Raw genomic sequence first — 20,722 nt, forward strand, 5'->3', positions numbered from 1 at the left:
TTAGCTGGAGATCTACATCACCTAATACATAACACTCTCTCTTTGACAACATACCCATAAAGTATTTGATTTCATGTTGACTATAGGATTTGAACCTGAGACCTCTTGAACCTAAGACTATTGCAATTCCATCTCTGTTAGGAACTGTCTGACAGAGAGAAAAAACATCTAATGAGGGACATTTTAGATTGAGTAACATAACCAAAAAAGGAGCACTCCCTCTCTCAAGATACACATAGAAAGTACATGATTCAAGGGGGAACCAGGATTTGATCCTGACAAATTGTCTAATAAGGGACATTTCAGAGGGCGATCTACATAACCTAATAAAGAACACTCTCTCTTTCAAAGCGTACCCATAAAATATTTGATTTCAAGTTGACAATAGGATTTGATCCTGAGACCTCATGATCTGAAGTCTATTGCACTTCCACCTCTTTTAGGAACGGTGCAACTGAGAGAAAAACAATCTAATTAGGGACATTTTTGATTGAGTAACATAATTTTAAAAGTTGTACTCTAACCCTAATTATACTCTTAGAAAGCACTTGATTTTAAGGGGGCACCAGGATTTGAACCTGGGACCTCTTGATCTGCAGTCAAATGCTCTACCACTGAGCTATACCCCCTCTGCTAGAAACTATCTAAAGGCGGAAAAATTTTCGAATAAGGTACATTTTAGCTGGAGATCTACATCACCTAATACATAACACTCTCTCTTTGACAACATACCCATAAAGTATTTGATTTCATGTTGACTATAGGATTTGAACCTGAGACCTCTTGAACCTAAGACTATTGCAATTCCATCTCTGTTAGGAACTGTCTGACAGAGAGAAAAAACATCTAATGAGGGACATTTTAGATTGAGTAACATAACCAAAAAAGGAGCACTCCCTCTCTCAAGATACACATAGAAAGTACATGATTCAAGAGGGAACCAGGATTTGATCCTGACAAATTGTCTAATAAGGGACATTTCAGAGGGCGATCTACATAACCTAATAAAGAACACTCTCTCTTTCAAAGCGTACCCATAAAATATTTGATTTCAAGTTGACAATAGGATTTGATCCTGAGACCTCATGATCTGAAGTCTATTGCACTTCCACCTCTTTTAGGAACGGTGCAACTGAGAGAAAAACAATCTAATTAGGGACATTTTTGATTGAGTAACATAATTTTAAAAGTTGTACTCTAACCCTAATTATACTCTTAGAAAGCACTTGATTTTAAGGGGGCACCAGGATTTGAACCTGGGACCTCTTGATCTGCAGTCAAATGCTCTACCACTGAGCTATACCCCCTCTGCTTGAAACTATCTAAAGGCGGAAAAATTTTCGAATAAGGTACATTTTAGCTGGAGATCTACATCACCTAATACATAACACTCTCTCTTTGACAACATACCCATAAAGTATTTGATTTCATGTTGACTATAGGATTTGAACCTGAGACCTCTTGAACCTAAGACTATTGCAATTCCATCTCTGTTAGGAACTGTCTGACAGAGAGAAAAAACATCTAATGAGGGACATTTTAGATTGAGTAACATAAACAAAAAAGGAGCACTCCCTCTCTCAAGATACACATAGAAAGTACATGATTCAAGGGGGAACCAGGATTTGATCCTGACAAATTGTCTAATAAGGGACATTTCAGAGGGCGATCTACATAACCTAATAAAGAACACTCTCTCTTTCAAAGCGTACCCATAAAATATTTGATTTCAAGTTGACAATAGGATTTGATCCTGAGACCTCATGATCTGAAGTCTATTGCACTTCCACCTCTTTTAGGAACGGTGCAACTGAGAGAAAAACAATCTAATTAGGGACATTTTTGATTGAGTAACATAATTTTAAAAGTTGTACTCTAACCCTAATTATACTCTTAGAAAGCACTTGATTTTAAGGGGGCACCAGGATTTGAACCTGGGACCTCTTGATCTGCAGTCAAATGCTCTACCACTGAGCTATACCCCCTCTGCTAGAAACTATCTAAAGGCGGAAAAATTTTCGAATAAGGTACATTTTAGCTGGAGATCTACATCACCTAATACATAACACTCTCTCTTTGACAACATACCCATAAAGTATTTGATTTCATGTTGACTATAGGATTTGAACCTGAGACCTCTTGAACCTAAGACTATTGCAATTCCATCTCTGTTAGGAACTGTCTGACAGAGAGAAAAAACATCTAATGAGGGACATTTTAGATTGAGTAACATAACCAAAAAAGGAGCACTCCCTCTCTCAAGATACACATAGAAAGTACATGATTCAAGGGGGAACCAGGATTTGATCCTGACAAATTGTCTAATAAGGGACATTTCAGAGGGCGATCTACATAACCTAATAAAGAACACTCTCTCTTTCAAAGCGTACCCATAAAATATTTGATTTCAAGTTGACAATAGGATTTGATCCTGAGACCTCATGATCTGAAGTCTATTGCACTTCCACCTCTTTTAGGAACGGTTCAACTGAGAGAAAAACCATCTAATTAGGGACATTTTAGATTGAGTAACATAATTTTAAAAAGTGTACTCTAACCCTAATTATACTCTTAGAAAGCACTTGATTTTAAGGGGGCACCAGGATTTGTACCTGGGACCTCTTGATCTGCAGTCAAATGCTCTACCACTGAGCTATACCCCCTCTGCTAGAAACTATCTAAAGGCGGAAAAATTCTCGAATAAGGTACATTTTAGCTGGAGATCTACATAACCTAATACATAACACTCTCTCTTTGACAACATACCCATAAAGTATTTGATTTCATGTTGACTATAGGATTTGAACCTGAGACCTCTTGAACCTAAGACTATTGCAATTCCATCTCTGTTAGGAACTGTCTGACAGAGAGAAAAAACATCTAATGAGGGACATTTTAGATTGAGTAACATAACCAAAAAAGGAGCACTCCCTCTCTCAAGATACACATAGAAAGTACATGATTCAAGGGGGAACCAGGATTTGATCCTGACAAATTGTCTAATAAGGGACATTTCAGAGGGCGATCTACATAACCTAATAAAGAACACTCTCTCTTTCAAAGCGTACCCATAAAATATTTGATTTCAAGTTGACAATAGGATTTGATCCTGAGACCTCATGATCTGAAGTCTATTGCACTTCCACCTCTTTTAGGAACGGTTCAACTGAGAGAAAAACCATCTAATTAGGGACATTTTTGATTGAGTAACATCATTTTAAAAGGTGTACTCTAACCCTAATTATACTCTTAGAAAGCACTTGATTTTAAGGGGGCACCAGGATTTGAACCTGGGACCTCTTGATCTGCAGTCAAATGCTCTACCACTGAGCTATACCCCCTCTGCTAGAAACTATCTAAAGGCGGAAAAATTCTCGAATAAGGTACATTTTAGCTGGAGATCTACATAACCTAATACATAACACTCTCTCTTTGACAACATACCCATAAAGTATTTGATTTCATGTTGACTATAGGATTTGAACCTGAGACCTCTTGAACCTAAGACTATTGCAATTCCATCTCTGTTAGGAACTGTCTGACAGAGAGAAAAAACATCTAATGAGGGACATTTTAGATTGAGTAACATAAGCAAAAAAGGAGCACTCCCTCTCTCAAGATACACATAGAAAGTACATGATTCAAGGGGGAACCAGGATTTGATCCTGACAAATTGTCTAATAAGGGACATTTCAGAGGGCGATCTACATAACCTAATAAAGAACACTCTCTCTTTCAAAGCGTACCCATAAAATATTTGATTTCAAGTTGACAATAGGATTTGATCCTGAGACCTCATGATCTGAAGTCTATTGCACTTCCACCTCTTTTAGGAACGGTTCAACTGAGAGAAAAACCATCTAATTAGGGACATTTTTGATTGAGTAACATCATTTTAAAAGGTGTACTCTAACCCTAATTATACTCTTAGAAAGCACTTGATTTTAAGGGGGCACCAGGATTTGAACCTGGGACCTCTTGATCTGCAGTCAAATGCTCTACCACTGAGCTATACCCCATCTGCTAAAAACTATCTAAAGGCGGAAAAATTCTCGAATAAGGTACATTTTAGCTGGAGATCTACATAACCTAATACATAACACTCTCTCTTTGACAACATACCCATAAAGTATTTGATTTCATGTTGACTATAGGATTTGAACCTGAGACCTCTTGAACCTAAGACTATTGCAATTCCATCTCTGTTAGGAACTGTCTGACAGAGAGAAAAAACATCTAATGAGGGACATTTTAGATTGAGTAACATAACCAAAAAAGGAGCACTCCCTCTCTCAAGATACACATAGAAAGTTCATGATTCAAGGGGGAACCAGGATTTGATCCTGACAAATTGTCTAATAAGGGACATTTCAGAGGTCGATCTACATAACCTAATAAAGAACACTCTCTCTTTCAAAGCGTACCCATAAAATATTTGATTTCAAGTTGACAATAGGATTTGATCCTGAGACCTCATGATCTGAAGTCTATTGCACTTCCACCTCTTTTAGGAACGGTTCAACTGAGAGAAAAACCATCTAATTAGGGACATTTTTGATTGAGTAACATAATTTTAAAAGTTGTACTCTAAGCCTAATTATACTCTTCGAAAGCACTTGATTTTAAGGGGGCACCAGGATTTGAACCTGGGACCTCTTGATCTGCAGTCAAATGCTCTACCACTGAGCTACACCCCCTCTGCTAGAAACTATCTAAAGGCGGAAAAATTTTCGAATAAGGTACATTTTAGCTGGAGATCTACATCACCTAATACATAACACTCTCTCTTTGACAACATACCCATAAAGTATTTGATTTCATGTTGACTATAGGATTTGAACCTGAGACCTCTTGAACCTAAGACTATTGCAATTCCATCTCTGTTAGGAACTGTCTGACAGAGAGAAAAAACATCTAATGAGGGACATTTTAGATTGAGTAACATAACCAAAAAAGGAGCACTCCCTCTCTCAAGATACACATAGAAAGTACATGATTCAAGGGGGAACCAGGATTTGATCCTGACAAATTGTCTAATAAGGGACATTTCAGAGGGCGATCTACATAACCTAATAAAGAACACTCTCTCTTTCAAAGCGTACCCATAAAATATTTGATTTCAAGTTGACAATAGGATTTGATCCTGAGACCTCATGATCTGAAGTCTATTGCACTTCCACCTCTTTTAGGAACGGTTCAACTGAGAGAAAAACCATCTAATTAGGGACATTTTAGATTGAGTAACATAATTTTAAAAAGTGTACTCTAACCCTAATTATACTCTTAGAAAGCACTTGATTTTAAGGGGGCACCAGGATTTGTACCTGGGACCTTTTGATCTGCAGTCAAATGCTCTACCACTGAGCTATACCCCCTCTGCTAGAAACTATCTAAAGGCGGAAAAATTCTCGAATAAGGTACATTTTAGCTGGAGATCTACATAACCTAATACATAACACTCTCTCTTTGACAACATACCCATAAAGTATTTGATTTCATGTTGACTATAGGATTTGAACCTGAGACCTCTTGAACCTAAGACTATTGCAATTCCATCTCTGTTAGGAACTGTCTGACAGAGAGAAAAAACATCTAATGAGGGACATTTTAGATTGAGTAACATAACCAAAAAAGGAGCACTCCCTCTCTCAAGATACACATAGAAAGTACATGATTCAAGGGGGAACCAGGATTTGATCCTGACAAATTGTCTAATAAGGGACATTTCAGAGGGCGATCTACATAACCTAATAAAGAACACTCTCTCTTTCAAAGCGTACCCATAAAATATTTGATTTCAAGTTGACAATAGGATTTGATCCTGAGACCTCATGATCTGAAGTCTATTGCACTTCCACCTCTTTTAGGAACGGTTCAACTGAGAGAAAAACGATCTAATTAGGGACATTTTTGATTGAGTAACATCATTTTAAAAGGTGTACTCTAACCCTAATTATACTCTTAGAAAGCACTTGATTTTAAGGGGGCACCAGGATTTGAACCTGGGACCTCTTGATCTGCAGTCAAATGCTCTACCACTGAGCTATACCCCCTCTGCTAAAAACTATCTAAAGGCGGAAAAATTCTCGAATAAGGTACATTTTAGCTGGAGATCTACATAACCTAATACATAACACTCTCTCTTTGACAACATACCCATAAAGTATTTGATTTCATGTTGACTATAGGATTTGAACCTGAGACCTCTTGAACCTAAGACTATTGCAATTCCATCTCTGTTAGGAACTGTCTGACAGAGAGAAAAAACATCTAATGAGGGACATTTTAGATTGAGTAACATAACCAAAAAAGGAGCACTCCCTCTCTCAAGATACACATAGAAAGTACATGATTCAAGGGGGAACCAGGATTTGATCCTGACAAATTGTCTAATAAGGGACATTTCAAAGGGCGATCTACATAACCTAATAAAGAACACTCTCTCTTTCAAAGCGTACCCATAAAATATTTGATTTCAAGTTGACAATAGGATTTGATCCTGAGACCTCATGATCTGAAGTCTATTGCACTTCCACCTCTTTTAGGAACGGTGCAACTGAGAGAAAAACAATCTAATTAGGGACATTTTTGATTGAGTAACATAATTTTAAAAGTTGTACTCTAACCCTAATTATACTCTTAGAAAGCACTTGATTTTAAGGGGGCACCAGGATTTGAACCTGGGACCTCTTGATCTGCAGTCAAATGCTCTACCACTGAGCTATACCCCCTCTGCTAGAAACTATCTAAAGGCGGAAAAATTTTCGAATAAGGTACATTTTAGCTGGAGATCTACATCACCTAATACATAACACTCTCTCTTTGACAACATACCCATAAAGTATTTGATTTCATGTTGACTATAGGATTTGAACCTGAGACCTCTTGAACCTAAGACTATTGCAATTCCATCTCTGTTAGGAACTGTCTGACAGAGAGAAAAAACATCTAATGAGGGACATTTTAGATTGAGTAACATAACCAAAAAAGGAGCACTCCCTCTCTCAAGATACACATAGAAAGTACATGATTCAAGGGGGAACCAGGATTTGATCCTGACAAATTGTCTAATAAGGGACATTTCAGAGGGCGATCTACATAACCTAATAAAGAACACTCTCTCTTTCAAAGCGTACCCATAAAATATTTGATTTCAAGTTGACAATAGGATTTGATCCTGAGACCTCATGATCTGAAGTCTATTGCACTTCCACCTCTTTTAGGAACGGTTCAACTGAGAGAAAAACCATCTAATTAGGGACATTTTAGATTGAGTAACATAATTTTAAAAAGTGTACTCTAACCCTAATTATACTCTTAGAAAGCACTTGATTTTAAGGGGGCACCAGGATTTGTACCTGGGACCTCTTGATCTGCAGTCAAATGCTCTACCACTGAGCTATACCCCCTCTGCTAAAAACTATCTAAAGGCGGAAAAATTCTCGAATAAGGTACATTTTAGCTGGAGATCTACATAACCTAATACATAACACTCTCTCTTTGACAACATACCCATAAAGTATTTGATTTCATGTTGACTATAGGATTTGAACCTGAGACCTCTTGAACCTAAGACTATTGCAATTCCATCTCTGTTAGGAACTGTCTGACAGAGAGAAAAACCATCGAATGAGGGACATTTTAGATTGAGTAACATAACCAAAAAAGGAGCACTCCCTCTCTCAAGATACACATAGAAAGTACATGATTCAAGGGGGAACCAGGATTTGATCCTGACAAATTGTCTAATAAGGGACATTTCAGAGGGCGATCTACATAACCTAATAAAGAACACTCTCTCTTTCAAAGCGTACCCATAAAATATTTGATTTCAAGTTGACAATAGGATTTGATCCTGAGACCTCATGATCTGAAGTCTATTGCACTTCCACCTCTTTTAGGAACGGTTCAACTGAGAGAAAAACGATCTAATTAGGGACATTTTAGATTGAGTAACATAATTTTAAAAAGTGTACTCTAACCCTAATTATACTCTTAGAAAGCACTTGATTTTAAGGGGGCACCAGGATTTGAACCTGGGACCTCTTGATCTGCAGTCAAATGCTCTACCACTGAGCTATACCCCCTCTGCTAAAAACTATCTAAAGGCGGAAAAATTCTCGAATAAGGTACATTTTAGCTGGAGATCTACATAACCTAATACATAACACTCTCTCTTTGACAACATACCCATAAAGTATTTGATTTCATGTTGACTATAGGATTTGAACCTGAGACCTCTTGAACCTAAGACTATTGCAATTCCATCTCTGTTAGGAACTGTCTGACAGAGAGAAAAAACATCTAATGAGGGACATTTTAGATTGAGTAACATAACCAAAAAAGGAGCACTCCCTCTCTCAAGATACACATAGAAAGTACATGATTCAAGGGGGAACCAGGATTTGATCCTGACAAATTGTCTAATAAGGGACATTTCAGAGGGCGATCTACATAACCTAATAAAGAACACTCTCTCTTTCAAAGCGTACCCATAAAATATTTGATTTCAAGTTGACAATAGGATTTGATCCTGAGACCTCATGATCTGAAGTCTATTGCACTTCCACCTCTTTTAGGAACGGTTCAACTGAGAGAAAAACCATCTAATTAGGGACATTTTAGATTGAGTAACATAATTTTAAAAAGTGTACTCTAACCCTAATTATACTCTTAGAAAGCACTTGATTTTAAGGGGGCACCAGGATTTGTACCTGGGACCTCTTGATCTGCAGTCAAATGCTCTACCACTGAGCTATACCCCCTCTGCTAGAAACTATCTAAAGGCGGAAAAATTCTCGAATAAGGTACATTTTAGCTGGAGATCTACATAACCTAATACATAACACTCTCTCTTTGACAACATACCCATAAAGTATTTGATTTCATGTTGACTATAGGATTTGAACCTGAGACCTCTTGAACCTAAGACTATTGCAATTCCATCTCTGTTAGGAACTGTCTGACAGAGAGAAAAACCATCGAATGAGGGACATTTTAGATTGAGTAACATAACCAAAAAAGGAGCACTCCCTCTCTCAAGATACACATAGAAAGTACATGATTCAAGGGGGAACCAGGATTTGATCCTGACAAATTGTCTAATAAGGGACATTTCAGAGGGCGATCTACATAACCTAATAAAGAACACTCTCTCTTTCAAAGCGTACCCATAAAATATTTGATTTCAAGTTGACAATAGGATTTGATCCTGAGACCTCATGATCTGAAGTCTATTGCACTTCCACCTCTTTTAGGAACGGTTCAACTGAGAGAAAAACCATCTAATTAGGGACATTTTAGATTGAGTAACATAATTTTAAAAAGTGTACTCTAACCCTAATTATACTCTTAGAAAGCACTTGATTTTAAGGGGGCACCAGGATTTGAACCTGGGACCTCTTGATCTGCAGTCAAATGCTCTACCACTGAGCTATACCCCCTCTGCTAGAAACTATCTAAAGGCGGAAAAATTTTCGAATAAGGTACATTTTAGCTGGAGATCTACATCACCTAATACATAACACTCTCTCTTTGACAACATACCCATAAAGTATTTGATTTCATGTTGACTATAGGATTTGAACCTGAGACCTCTTGAACCTAAGACTATTGCAATTCCATCTCTGTTAGGAACTGTCTGACAGAGAGAAAAAACATCTAATGAGGGACATTTTAGATTGAGTAACATAACCAAAAAAGGAGCACTCCCTCTCTCAAGATACACATAGAAAGTACATGATTCAAGGGGGAACCAGGATTTGATCCTGACAAATTGTCTAATAAGGGACATTTCAGAGGGCGATCTACATAACCTAATAAAGAACACTCTCTCTTTCAAAGCGTACCCATAAAATATTTGATTTCAAGTTGACAATAGGATTTGATCCTGAGACCTCATGATCTGAAGTCTATTGCACTTCCACCTCTTTTAGGAACGGTTCAACTGAGAGAAAAACCATCTAATTAGGGACATTTTAGATTGAGTAACATAATTTTAAAAAGTGTACTCTAACCCTAATTATACTCTTAGAAAGCACTTGATTTTAAGGGGGCACCAGGATTTGTACCTGGGACCTCTTGATCTGCAGTCAAATGCTCTACCACTGAGCTATACCCCCTCTGCTAAAAACTATCTAAAGGCGGAAAAATTCTCGAATAAGGTACATTTTAGCTGGAGATCTACATAACCTAATACATAACACTCTCTCTTTGACAACATACCCATAAAGTATTTGATTTCATGTTGACTATAGGATTTGAACCTGAGACCTCTTGAACCTAAGACTATTGCAATTCCATCTCTGTTAGGAACTGTCTGACAGAGAGAAAAACCATCGAATGAGGGACATTTTAGATTGAGTAACATAACCAAAAAAGGAGCACTCCCTCTCTCAAGATACACATAGAAAGTACATGATTCAAGGGGGAACCAGGATTTGATCCTGACAAATTGTCTAATAAGGGACATTTCAGAGGGCGATCTACATAACCTAATAAAGAACACTCTCTCTTTCAAAGCGTACCCATAAAATATTTGATTTCAAGTTGACAATAGGATTTGATCCTGAGACCTCATGATCTGAAGTCTATTGCACTTCCACCTCTTTTAGGAACGGTTCAACTGAGAGAAAAACGATCTAATTAGGGACATTTTAGATTGAGTAACATAATTTTAAAAAGTGTACTCTAACCCTAATTATACTCTTAGAAAGCACTTGATTTTAAGGGGGCACCAGGATTTGAACCTGGGACCTCTTGATCTGCAGTCAAATGCTCTACCACTGAGCTATACCCCCTCTGCTAAAAACTATCTAAAGGCGGAAAAATTCTCGAATAAGGTACATTTTAGCTGGAGATCTACATAACCTAATACATAACACTCTCTCTTTGACAACATACCCATAAAGTATTTGATTTCATGTTGACTATAGGATTTGAACCTGAGACCTCTTGAACCTAAGACTATTGCAATTCCATCTCTGTTAGGAACTGTCTGACAGAGAGAAAAAACATCTAATGAGGGACATTTTAGATTGAGTAACATAACCAAAAAAGGAGCACTCCCTCTCTCAAGATACACATAGAAAGTACATGATTCAAGGGGGAACCAGGATTTGATCCTGACAAATTGTCTAATAAGGGACATTTCAGAGGGCGATCTACATAACCTAATAAAGAACACTCTCTCTTTCAAAGCGTACCCATAAAATATTTGATTTCAAGTTGACAATAGGATTTGATCCTGAGACCTCATGATCTGAAGTCTATTGCACTTCCACCTCTTTTAGGAACAGTTCAACTGAGAGAAAAACCATCTAATTAGGGACATTTTAGATTGAGTAACATAATTTTAAAAAGTGTACTCTAACCCTAATTATACTCTTAGAAAGCACTTGATTTTAAGGGGGCACCAGGATTTGTACCTGGGACCTCTTGATCTGCAGTCAAATGCTCTACCACTGAGCTATACCCCCTCTGCTAGAAACTATCTAAAGGCGGAAAAATTCTCGAATAAGGTACATTTTAGCTGGAGATCTACATAACCTAATACATAACACTCTCTCTTTGACAACATACCCATAAAGTATTTGATTTCATGTTGACTATAGGATTTGAACCTGAGACCTCTTGAACCTAAGACTATTGCAATTCCATCTCTGTTAGGAACTGTCTGACAGAGAGAAAAACCATCGAATGAGGGACATTTTAGATTGAGTAACATAACCAAAAAAGGAGCACTCCCTCTCTCAAGATACACATAGAAAGTACATGATTCAAGGGGGAACCAGGATTTGATCCTGACAAATTGTCTAATAAGGGACATTTCAGAGGGCGATCTACATAACCTAATAAAGAACACTCTCTCTTTCAAAGCGTACCCATAAAATATTTGATTTCAAGTTGACAATAGGATTTGATCCTGAGACCTCATGATCTGAAGTCTATTGCACTTCCACCTCTTTTAGGAACGGTTCAACTGAGAGAAAAACGATCTAATTAGGGACATTTTAGATTGAGTAACATAATTTTAAAAAGTGTACTCTAACCCTAATTATACTCCTAGAAAGCACTTGATTTTAAGGGGGCACCAGGATTTGAACCTGGGACCTCTTGATCTGCAGTCAAATGCTCTACCACTGAGCTATACCCCCTCTGCTAGAAACTATCTAAAGGCGGAAAACTTCTCGAATAAGGTACATTTTAGCTGGAGATCTACATAACCTAATACATAACACTCTCTCTTTGACAACATACCCATAAAGTATTTGATTTCATGTTGACTATAGGATTTGAACCTGAGACCTCTTGAACCTAAGACTATTGCAATTCCATCTCTGTTAGGAACTGTCTGACAGAGAGAAAAAACATCTAATGAGGGACATTTTAGATTGAGTAACATAACCAAAAAAGGAGCACTCCCTCTCTCAAGATACACATAGAAAGTACATGATTCAAGGGGGAACCAGGATTTGATCCTGACAAATTGTCTAATAAGGGACATTTCAGAGGGCGATCTACATAACCTAATAAAGAACACTCTCTCTTTCAAAGCGTACCCATAAAATATTTGATTTCAAGTTGACAATAGGATTTGATCCTGAGACCTCATGATCTGAAGTCTATTGCACTTCCACCTCTTTTAGGAACGGTTCAACTGAGAGAAAAACCATCTAATTAGGGACATTTTAGATTGAGTAACATAATTTTAAAAAGTGTACTCTAACCCTAATTATACTCTTAGAAAGCACTTGATTTTAAGGGGGCACCAGGATTTGAACCTGGGACCTCTTGATCTGCAGTCAAATGCTCTACCACTGAGCTATACCCCCTCTGCTAGAAACTATCTAAAGGCGGAAAAATTCTCGAATAAGGTACATTTTAGCTGGAGATCTACATAACCTAATACATAACACTCTCTCTTTGACAACATACCCATAAAGTATTTGATTTCATGTTGACTATAGGATTTGAACCTGAGACCTCTTGAACCTAAGACTATTGCAATTCCATCTCTGTTAGGAACTGTCTGACAGAGAGAAAAACCATCTAATGAGGGACATTTTAGATTGAGTAACATAACCAAAAAAGGAGCACTCCCTCTCTCAAGATACACATAGAAAGTACATGATTCAAGGGGGAACCAGGATTTGATCCTGACAAATTGTCTAATAAGGGACATTTCAGAGGGCGATCTACATAACCTAATAAAGAACACTCTCTCTTTCAAAGCGTACCCATAAAATATTTGATTTCAAGTTGACAATAGGATTTGATCCTGAGACCTCATGATCTGAAGTCTATTGCACTTCCACCTCTTTTAGGAACGGTTCAACTGAGAGAAAAACCATCTAATTAGGGACATTTTTGATTGAGTAACATCATTTTAAAAGGTGTACTCTAACCCTAATTATACTCTTAGAAAGCACTTGATTTTAAGGGGGCACCAGGATTTGAACCTGGGACCTCTTGATCTGCAGTCAAATGCTCTACCACTGAGCTATACCCCCTCTGCTAGAAACTATCTAAAGGCGGAAAAATTCTCGAATAAGGTACATTTTAGCTGGAGATCTACATAACCTAATACATAACACTCTCTCTTTGACAACATACCCATAAAGTATTTGATTTCATGTTGACTATAGGATTTGAACCTGAGACCTCTTGAACCTAAGACTATTGCAATTCCATCTCTGTTAGGAACTGTCTGACAGAGAGAAAAAACATCTAATGAGGGACATTTTAGATTGAGTAACATAACCAAAAAAGGAGCACTCCCTCTCTCAAGATACACATAGAAAGTACATGATTCAAGGGGGAACCAGGATTTGATCCTGACAAATTGTCTAATAAGGGACATTTCAGAGGGCGATCTACATAACCTAATAAAGAACACTCTCTCTTTCAAAGCGTACCCATAAAATATTTGATTTCAAGTTGACAATAGGATTTGATCCTGAGACCTCATGATCTGAAGTCTATTGCACTTCCACCTCTTTTAGGAACGGTTCAACTGAGAGAAAAACCATCTAATTAGGGACATTTTTGATTGAGTAACATAATTTTAAAAGATGTACTCTAACCCTAATTATACTCTTAGAAAGCACTTGATTTTAAGGGGGCACCAGGATTTGAACCTGGGACCTCTTGATCTGCAGTCAAATGCTCTACCACTGAGCTATACCCCCTCTGCTAGAAACTATCTAAAGGCGGAAAAATTCTCGAATAAGGTACATTTTAGCTGGAGATCTACATAACCTAATACATAACACTCTCTCTTTGACAACATACCCATAAAGTATTTGATTTCATGTTGACTATAGGATTTGAACCTGAGACCTCTTGAACCTAAGACTATTGCAATTCCATCTCTGTTAGGAACTGTCTGACAGAGAGAAAAAACATCTAATGAGGGACATTTTAGATTGAGTAACATAACCAAAAAAGGAGCACTCCCTCTCTCAAGATACACATAGAAAGTACATGATTCAAGGGGGAACCAGGATTTGATCCTGACAAATTGTCTAATAAGGGACATTTCAGAGGGCGATCTACATAACCTAATAAAGAACACTCTCTCTTTCAAAGCGTACCCATAAAATATTTGATTTCAAGTTGACAATAGGATTTGATCCTGAGACCTCATGATCTGAAGTCTATTGCACTTCCACCTCTTTTAGGAACGGTTCAACTGAGAGAAAAACCATCTAATTAGGGACATTTTTGATTGAGTAACATAATTTTAAAATGTGTACTCTAACCCTAATTATACTCTTAGAAAGCACTTGATTTTAAGGGGGCACCAGGATTTGAACCTGGGACCTCTTGATCTGCAGTCAAATGCTCTACCACTGAGCTATACCCCCTCTGCTAGAAACTATCTAAAGGCGGAAAAATTCTCGAATAAGGTACATTTTAGCTGGAGATCTACATAACCTAATACATAACACTCTCTCTTTGACAACATACCCATAAAGTATTTGATTTCATGTTGACTATAGGATTTGAACCTGAGACCTCTTGAACCTAAGACTATTGCAATTCCATCTCTGTTAGGAACTGTCTGACAGAGAGAAAAAACATCTAATGAGGGACATTTTAGATTGAGTAACATAACCAAAAAAGGAGCACTCCCTCTCTCAAGATACACATAGAAAGTACATGATTCAAGGGGGAACCAGGATTTGATCCTGACAAATTGTCTAATAAGGGACATTTCAGAGGGCGATCTACATAACCTAATAAAGAACACTCTCTCTTTCAAAGCGTACCCATAAAATATTTGATTTCAAGTTGACAATAGGATTTGATCCTGAGACCTCATGATCTGAAGTCTATTGCACTTCCACCTCTTTTAGGAACGGTTCAACTGAGAGAAAAACCATCTAATTAGGGACATTTTGATTGAGTAACATATTTTAAAAGTGTACTCTAACCCTAATTATACTCTTAGAAAGCACTTGATTTTAAGGGGGCACCAGGATTTGAACCTGGGACCTCTTGATCTGCAGTCAAATGCTCTACCACTGAGCTATACCCCCTCTGCTAGAAACTATCTAAAGGCGGAAAAATTCTCGAATAAGGTACATTTTAGCTGGAGATCTACATAACCTAATACATAACACTCTCTCTTTGACAACATACCCATAAAGTATTTGATTTCATGTTGACTATAGGATTTGAACCTGAGACCTCTTGAACCTAAGACTATTGCAATTCCATCTCTGTTAGGAACTGTCTGACAGAGAGAAAAAACATCTAATGAGGGACATTTTAGATTGAGTAACATAACCAAAAAAGGAGCACTCCCTCTCTCAAGATACACATAGAAAGTACATGATTCAAGGGGGAACCAGGATTTGATCCTGACAAATTGTCTAATAAGGGACATTTCAGAGGGCGATCTACATAACCTAATAAAGAACACTCTCTCTTTCAAAGCGTACCCATAAAATATTTGATTTCAAGTTGACAATAGGATTTGATCCTGAGACCTCATGATCTGAAGTCTATTGCACTTCCACCTCTTTTAGGAACGGTTCAACTGAGAGAAAAACCATCTAATTAGGGACATTTTAGATTGAGTAACATAATTTAAAAAGTGTACTCTAACCCTAATTATACTCTTAGAAAGCACTTGATTTTAAGGGGGCACCAGGATTTGAACCTGGGACCTCTTGATCTGCAGTCAAATGCTCTACCACTGAGCTATACCCCCTCTGCTAGAAACTATCTAAAGGCGGAAAAATTCTCGAATAAGGTACATTTTAGCTGGAGATCTACATAACCTAATACATAACACTCTCTCTTTGACAACATACCCATAAAGTATTTGATTTCATGTTGACTATAGGATTTGAACCTGAGACCTCTTGAACCTAAGACTATTGCAATTCCATCTCTGTTAGGAACTGTCTGACAGAGAGAAAAAACATCTAATGAGGGACATTTTAGATTGAGTAACATAACCAAAAAAGGAGCACTCCCTCTCTCAAGATACACATAGAAAGTACATGATTCAAGGGGGAACCAGGATTTGATCCTGACAAATTGTCTAATAAGGGACATTTCAGAGGGCGATCTACATAACCTAATAAAGAACACTCTCTCTTTCAAAGCGTACCCATAAAATATTTGATTTCAAGTTGACAATAGGATTTGATCCTGAGACCTCATGATCTGAAGTCTATTGCACTTCCACCTCTTTTAGGAACGGTGCAACTGAGAGAAAAACATCTAATTAGGGACATTTTGATTGAGTAACATAATTTTAAAGTGTACTCTAACCCTAATTATACTCTTAGAAAGCACTTGATTTTAAGGGGGCACCAGGATTTGAACCTGGGACCTCTTGATCTGCAGTCAAATGCTCTACCACTGAGCTATACCCCCTCTGCTAGAAACTATCTAAAGGCGGAAAAATTCTCGAATAAGGTACATTTTAGCTGGAGATCTACATAACCTAATACATAACACTCTCTCTTTGACAACATACCCATAAAGTATTTGATTTCATGTTGACTATAGGATTTGAACCTGAGACCTCTTGAACCTAAGACTATTGCAATTCCATCTCTGTTAGGAACTGTCTGACAGAGAGAAAAAACATCTAATGAGGGACATTTTAGATTGAGTAACATAACCAAAAAAGGAGCACTCCCTCTCTCAAGATACACATAGAAAGTACATGATTCAAGGGGGAACCAGGATTTGATCCTGACAAATTGTCTAATAAGGGACATTTCAGAGGGCGATCTACATAACCTAATAAAGAACACTCTCTCTTTCAAAGCGTACCCATAAAATATTTGATTTCAAGTTGACAATAGGATTTGATCCTGAGACCTCATGATCTGAAGTCTATTGCACTTCCACCTCTTTTAGGAACGGTTCAACTGAGAGAAAAACCATCTAATTAGGGACATTTTAGATTGAGTAACATAATTTTAAAAAGTGTACTCTAACCCTAATTATACTCTTAGAAAGCACTTGATTTTAAGGGGGCACCAGGATTTGAACCTGGGACCTCTTGATCTGCAGTCAAATGCTCTACCACTGAGCTATACCCCCTCTGCTAGAAACTATCTAAAGGCGGAAAAATTCTCGAATAAGGTACATTTTAGCTGGAGATCTACATAACCTAATACATAACACTCTCTCTTTGACAACATACCCATAAAGTATTTGATTTCATGTTGACTATAGGATTTGAACCTGAGACCTCTTGAACCTAAGACTATTGCAATTCCATCTCTGTTAGGAACTGTCTGACAGAGAGAAAAACCATCGAATGAGGGACATTTTAGATTGAGTAACATAACCAAAAAAGGAGCACTCCCTCTCTCAAGATACACATAGAAAGTACATGATTCAAGGGGGAACCAGGATTTGATCCTGACAAATTGTCTAATAAGGGACATTTCAGAGGGCGATCTACATAACCTAATAAAGAACACTCTCTCTTTCAAAGCGTACCCATAAAATATTTGATTTCAAGTTGACAATAGGATTTGATCCTGAGACCTCATGATCTGAAGTCTATTGCACTTCCACCTCTTTTAGGAACGGTTCAACTGAGAGAAAAACGATCTAATTAGGGACATTTTAGATTGAGTAACATAATTTTAAAAAGTGTACTCTAACCCTAATTATACTCCTAGAAAGCACTTGATTTTAAGGGGGCACCAGGATTTGAACCTGGGACCTCTTGATCTGCAGTCAAATGCTCTACCACTGAGCTATACCCCCTCTGCTAGAAACTATCTAAAGGCGGAAAACTTCTCGAATAAGGTACATTTTAGCTGGAGATCTACATAACCTAATACATAACACTCTCTCTTTGATAACATACCCATAAAGTATTTGATTTCATGTTGACTATAGGATTTGAACCTGAGACCTCTTGAACCTAAGACTATTGCAATTCCATCTCTGTTAGGAACTGTCTGACAGAGAGAAAAAACATCTAATGAGGGACATTTTAGATTGAGTAACATAACCAAAAAAGGAGCACTCCCTCTCTCAAGATACACATAGAAAGTACATGATTCAAGGGGGAACCAGGATTTGATCCTGACAAATTGTCTAATAAGGGACATTTCAGAGGGCGATCTACATAACCTAATAAAGAACACTCTCTCTTTCAAAGCGTACCCATAAAATATTTGATTTCAAGTTGACAATAGGATTTGATCCTGAGACCTCATGATCTGAAGTCTATTGCACTTCCACCTCTTTTAGGAACGGTTCAACTGAGAGAAAAACCATCTAATTAGGGACATTTTAGATTGAGTAACATAATTTTAAAAAGTGTACTCTAACCCTAATTATACTCTTAGAAAGCACTTGATTTTAAGGGGGCACCAGGATTTGTACCTGGGACCTCTTGATCTGCAGTCAAATGCTCTACCACTGAGCTATACCCCCTCTGCTAGAAACTATCTAAAGGCGGAAAAATTCTCGAATAAGGTACATTTTAGCTGGAGATCTACATAACCTAATACATAACACTCTCTCTTTGACAACATACCCATAAAGTATTTGATTTCATGTTGACTATAGGATTTGAACCTGAGACCTCTTGAACCTAAGACTATTGCAATTCCATCTCTGTTAGGAACTGTCTGACAGAGAGAAAAACCATCGAATGAGGGACATTTTAGATTGAGTAACATAACCAAAAAAGGAGCACTCCCTCTCTCAAGATACACATAGAAAGTACATGATTCAAGGGGGAACCAGGATTTGATCCTGACAAATTGTCTAATAAGGGACATTTCAGAGGGCGATCTACATAACCTAATAAAGAACACTCTCTCTTTCAAAGCGTACCCATAAAATATTTGATTTCAAGTTGACAATAGGATTTGATCCTGAGACCTCATGATCTGAAGTCTATTGCACTTCCACCTCTTTTAGGAACGGTTCAACTGAGAGAAAAACCATCTAATTAGGGACATTTTTGATTGAGTAACATCATTTTAAAAGGTGTACTCTAACCCTAATTATACTCTTAGAAAGCACTTGATTTTAAGGGGGCACCAGGATTTGAACCTGGGACCTCTTGATCTGCAGTCAAATGCTCTACCACTGAGCTATACCCCATCTGCTAAAAACTATCTAAAGGTGGAAAAATTCTCGAATAAGGTACATTTTAGCTGGAGATCTACATAACCTAATACATAACACTCTCTCTTTGACAACATACCCATAAAGTATTTGATTTCATGTTGACTATAGGATTTGAACCTGAGACCTCTTGAACCTAAGACTATTGCAATTCCATCTCTGTTAGGAACTGTCTGACAGAGAGAAAAAACATCTAATGAGGGACATTTTAGATTGAGTAACATAACCAAAAAAGGAGCACTCCCTCTCTCAAGATACACATAGAAAGTACATGATTCAAGGGGGAACCAGGATTTGATCCTGACAAATTGTCTAATAAGGGACATTTCAGAGGTCGATCTACATAACCTAATAAAGAACACTCTCTCTTTCAAAGCGTACCCATAAAATATTTGATTTCAAGTTGACAATAGGATTTGATCCTGAGACCTCATGATCTGAAGTCTATTGCACTTCCACCTCTTTTAGGAACGGTTCAACTGAGAGAAAAACCATCTAATTAGGGACATTTTTGATTGAGTAACATAATTTTAAAAGATGTACTCTAACCCTAACTATACTCTTAGAAAGCACTTAATTTTAAGGGGGCACCAGGATTTGAACCTGGGCCCTCTTGATCTGCAGTCAAATGCTCTACCACTGAGCTATACCCCCTCTGCTAGAAACTATCTAAAGGCGGAAAAATTCTCGAATAAGGTACATTTTAGCTGGAGATCTACATAACCTAATACATAACACTCTCTCTTTGACAACATACCCATAAAGTATTTGATTTCATGTTGACTATAGGATTTGAACCTGAGACCTTTTGAACCTAAGACTATTGCAATTCCATCTCTGTTAGGAACTGTCTGACAGAGAGAAAAAACATCTAATGAGGGACATTTTAGATTGAGTAACATAACCAAAAAAGGAGCACTCCCTCTCTCAAGATACACATAGAAAGTACATGATTCAAGGGGGAACCAGGATTTGATCCTGACAAATTGTCTAATAAGGGACATTTCAGAGGGCGATCTACATAACCTAATAAAGAACACTCTCTCTTTCAAAGCGTACCCATAAAATATTTGATTTCAAGTTGACAATAGGA

At 37.5% G+C, this 20,722-nt stretch overlaps 30 non-coding genes across 30 annotated transcripts; all 30 read right to left on the bottom strand.

The window, feature by feature from the left end:
• Nucleotides 1-557: 557 nt before the first annotated feature.
• Nucleotides 558-629, bottom strand: trnac-gca (transfer RNA cysteine (anticodon GCA)). Its single transcript has one exon. It is a non-coding gene; the product is annotated as a tRNA-Cys (tRNA).
• Nucleotides 630-1,235: 606 nt separating this feature from the next.
• Nucleotides 1,236-1,307, bottom strand: trnac-gca (transfer RNA cysteine (anticodon GCA)). The gene has a single exon. It is a non-coding gene; the product is annotated as a tRNA-Cys (tRNA).
• Nucleotides 1,308-1,913: 606 nt separating this feature from the next.
• trnac-gca (transfer RNA cysteine (anticodon GCA)) lies at nucleotides 1,914-1,985 on the bottom strand. The gene has a single exon. It is a non-coding gene; the product is annotated as a tRNA-Cys (tRNA).
• Nucleotides 1,986-2,591: 606 nt separating this feature from the next.
• trnac-gca (transfer RNA cysteine (anticodon GCA)) lies at nucleotides 2,592-2,663 on the bottom strand. The gene has a single exon. It is a non-coding gene; the product is annotated as a tRNA-Cys (tRNA).
• A 606-nt stretch (nucleotides 2,664-3,269) lies between these two features.
• Nucleotides 3,270-3,341, bottom strand: trnac-gca (transfer RNA cysteine (anticodon GCA)). Its single transcript has one exon. It is a non-coding gene; the product is annotated as a tRNA-Cys (tRNA).
• A 606-nt stretch (nucleotides 3,342-3,947) lies between these two features.
• Nucleotides 3,948-4,019, bottom strand: trnac-gca (transfer RNA cysteine (anticodon GCA)). The gene has a single exon. It is a non-coding gene; the product is annotated as a tRNA-Cys (tRNA).
• A 606-nt stretch (nucleotides 4,020-4,625) lies between these two features.
• On the bottom strand, nucleotides 4,626-4,697 carry trnac-gca (transfer RNA cysteine (anticodon GCA)). Its single transcript has one exon. It is a non-coding gene; the product is annotated as a tRNA-Cys (tRNA).
• A 606-nt stretch (nucleotides 4,698-5,303) lies between these two features.
• Nucleotides 5,304-5,375, bottom strand: trnac-gca (transfer RNA cysteine (anticodon GCA)). The gene has a single exon. It is a non-coding gene; the product is annotated as a tRNA-Cys (tRNA).
• A 606-nt stretch (nucleotides 5,376-5,981) lies between these two features.
• Nucleotides 5,982-6,053, bottom strand: trnac-gca (transfer RNA cysteine (anticodon GCA)). Its single transcript has one exon. It is a non-coding gene; the product is annotated as a tRNA-Cys (tRNA).
• A 606-nt stretch (nucleotides 6,054-6,659) lies between these two features.
• Nucleotides 6,660-6,731, bottom strand: trnac-gca (transfer RNA cysteine (anticodon GCA)). Its single transcript has one exon. It is a non-coding gene; the product is annotated as a tRNA-Cys (tRNA).
• A 606-nt stretch (nucleotides 6,732-7,337) lies between these two features.
• On the bottom strand, nucleotides 7,338-7,409 carry trnac-gca (transfer RNA cysteine (anticodon GCA)). Its single transcript has one exon. It is a non-coding gene; the product is annotated as a tRNA-Cys (tRNA).
• Nucleotides 7,410-8,015: 606 nt separating this feature from the next.
• trnac-gca (transfer RNA cysteine (anticodon GCA)) lies at nucleotides 8,016-8,087 on the bottom strand. Its single transcript has one exon. It is a non-coding gene; the product is annotated as a tRNA-Cys (tRNA).
• A 606-nt stretch (nucleotides 8,088-8,693) lies between these two features.
• trnac-gca (transfer RNA cysteine (anticodon GCA)) lies at nucleotides 8,694-8,765 on the bottom strand. Its single transcript has one exon. It is a non-coding gene; the product is annotated as a tRNA-Cys (tRNA).
• A 606-nt stretch (nucleotides 8,766-9,371) lies between these two features.
• trnac-gca (transfer RNA cysteine (anticodon GCA)) lies at nucleotides 9,372-9,443 on the bottom strand. Its single transcript has one exon. It is a non-coding gene; the product is annotated as a tRNA-Cys (tRNA).
• Nucleotides 9,444-10,049: 606 nt separating this feature from the next.
• Nucleotides 10,050-10,121, bottom strand: trnac-gca (transfer RNA cysteine (anticodon GCA)). The gene has a single exon. It is a non-coding gene; the product is annotated as a tRNA-Cys (tRNA).
• Nucleotides 10,122-10,727: 606 nt separating this feature from the next.
• trnac-gca (transfer RNA cysteine (anticodon GCA)) lies at nucleotides 10,728-10,799 on the bottom strand. The gene has a single exon. It is a non-coding gene; the product is annotated as a tRNA-Cys (tRNA).
• Nucleotides 10,800-11,405: 606 nt separating this feature from the next.
• Nucleotides 11,406-11,477, bottom strand: trnac-gca (transfer RNA cysteine (anticodon GCA)). Its single transcript has one exon. It is a non-coding gene; the product is annotated as a tRNA-Cys (tRNA).
• Nucleotides 11,478-12,083: 606 nt separating this feature from the next.
• On the bottom strand, nucleotides 12,084-12,155 carry trnac-gca (transfer RNA cysteine (anticodon GCA)). The gene has a single exon. It is a non-coding gene; the product is annotated as a tRNA-Cys (tRNA).
• Nucleotides 12,156-12,761: 606 nt separating this feature from the next.
• trnac-gca (transfer RNA cysteine (anticodon GCA)) lies at nucleotides 12,762-12,833 on the bottom strand. Its single transcript has one exon. It is a non-coding gene; the product is annotated as a tRNA-Cys (tRNA).
• Nucleotides 12,834-13,439: 606 nt separating this feature from the next.
• Nucleotides 13,440-13,511, bottom strand: trnac-gca (transfer RNA cysteine (anticodon GCA)). Its single transcript has one exon. It is a non-coding gene; the product is annotated as a tRNA-Cys (tRNA).
• A 606-nt stretch (nucleotides 13,512-14,117) lies between these two features.
• On the bottom strand, nucleotides 14,118-14,189 carry trnac-gca (transfer RNA cysteine (anticodon GCA)). Its single transcript has one exon. It is a non-coding gene; the product is annotated as a tRNA-Cys (tRNA).
• Nucleotides 14,190-14,795: 606 nt separating this feature from the next.
• trnac-gca (transfer RNA cysteine (anticodon GCA)) lies at nucleotides 14,796-14,867 on the bottom strand. The gene has a single exon. It is a non-coding gene; the product is annotated as a tRNA-Cys (tRNA).
• Nucleotides 14,868-15,470: 603 nt separating this feature from the next.
• trnac-gca (transfer RNA cysteine (anticodon GCA)) lies at nucleotides 15,471-15,542 on the bottom strand. The gene has a single exon. It is a non-coding gene; the product is annotated as a tRNA-Cys (tRNA).
• A 605-nt stretch (nucleotides 15,543-16,147) lies between these two features.
• trnac-gca (transfer RNA cysteine (anticodon GCA)) lies at nucleotides 16,148-16,219 on the bottom strand. The gene has a single exon. It is a non-coding gene; the product is annotated as a tRNA-Cys (tRNA).
• Nucleotides 16,220-16,821: 602 nt separating this feature from the next.
• On the bottom strand, nucleotides 16,822-16,893 carry trnac-gca (transfer RNA cysteine (anticodon GCA)). The gene has a single exon. It is a non-coding gene; the product is annotated as a tRNA-Cys (tRNA).
• Nucleotides 16,894-17,499: 606 nt separating this feature from the next.
• Nucleotides 17,500-17,571, bottom strand: trnac-gca (transfer RNA cysteine (anticodon GCA)). Its single transcript has one exon. It is a non-coding gene; the product is annotated as a tRNA-Cys (tRNA).
• Nucleotides 17,572-18,177: 606 nt separating this feature from the next.
• Nucleotides 18,178-18,249, bottom strand: trnac-gca (transfer RNA cysteine (anticodon GCA)). The gene has a single exon. It is a non-coding gene; the product is annotated as a tRNA-Cys (tRNA).
• Nucleotides 18,250-18,855: 606 nt separating this feature from the next.
• Nucleotides 18,856-18,927, bottom strand: trnac-gca (transfer RNA cysteine (anticodon GCA)). Its single transcript has one exon. It is a non-coding gene; the product is annotated as a tRNA-Cys (tRNA).
• Nucleotides 18,928-19,533: 606 nt separating this feature from the next.
• On the bottom strand, nucleotides 19,534-19,605 carry trnac-gca (transfer RNA cysteine (anticodon GCA)). The gene has a single exon. It is a non-coding gene; the product is annotated as a tRNA-Cys (tRNA).
• A 606-nt stretch (nucleotides 19,606-20,211) lies between these two features.
• trnac-gca (transfer RNA cysteine (anticodon GCA)) lies at nucleotides 20,212-20,283 on the bottom strand. Its single transcript has one exon. It is a non-coding gene; the product is annotated as a tRNA-Cys (tRNA).
• Nucleotides 20,284-20,722: the final 439 nt, after the last annotated feature.

This window comes from Salmo salar, chromosome 09 (genome assembly GCF_965601325.2).
Source record: "Salmo salar chromosome 09, fSalSal1, whole genome shotgun sequence".
NCBI lineage: Eukaryota > Metazoa > Chordata > Actinopteri > Salmoniformes > Salmonidae > Salmo > Salmo salar.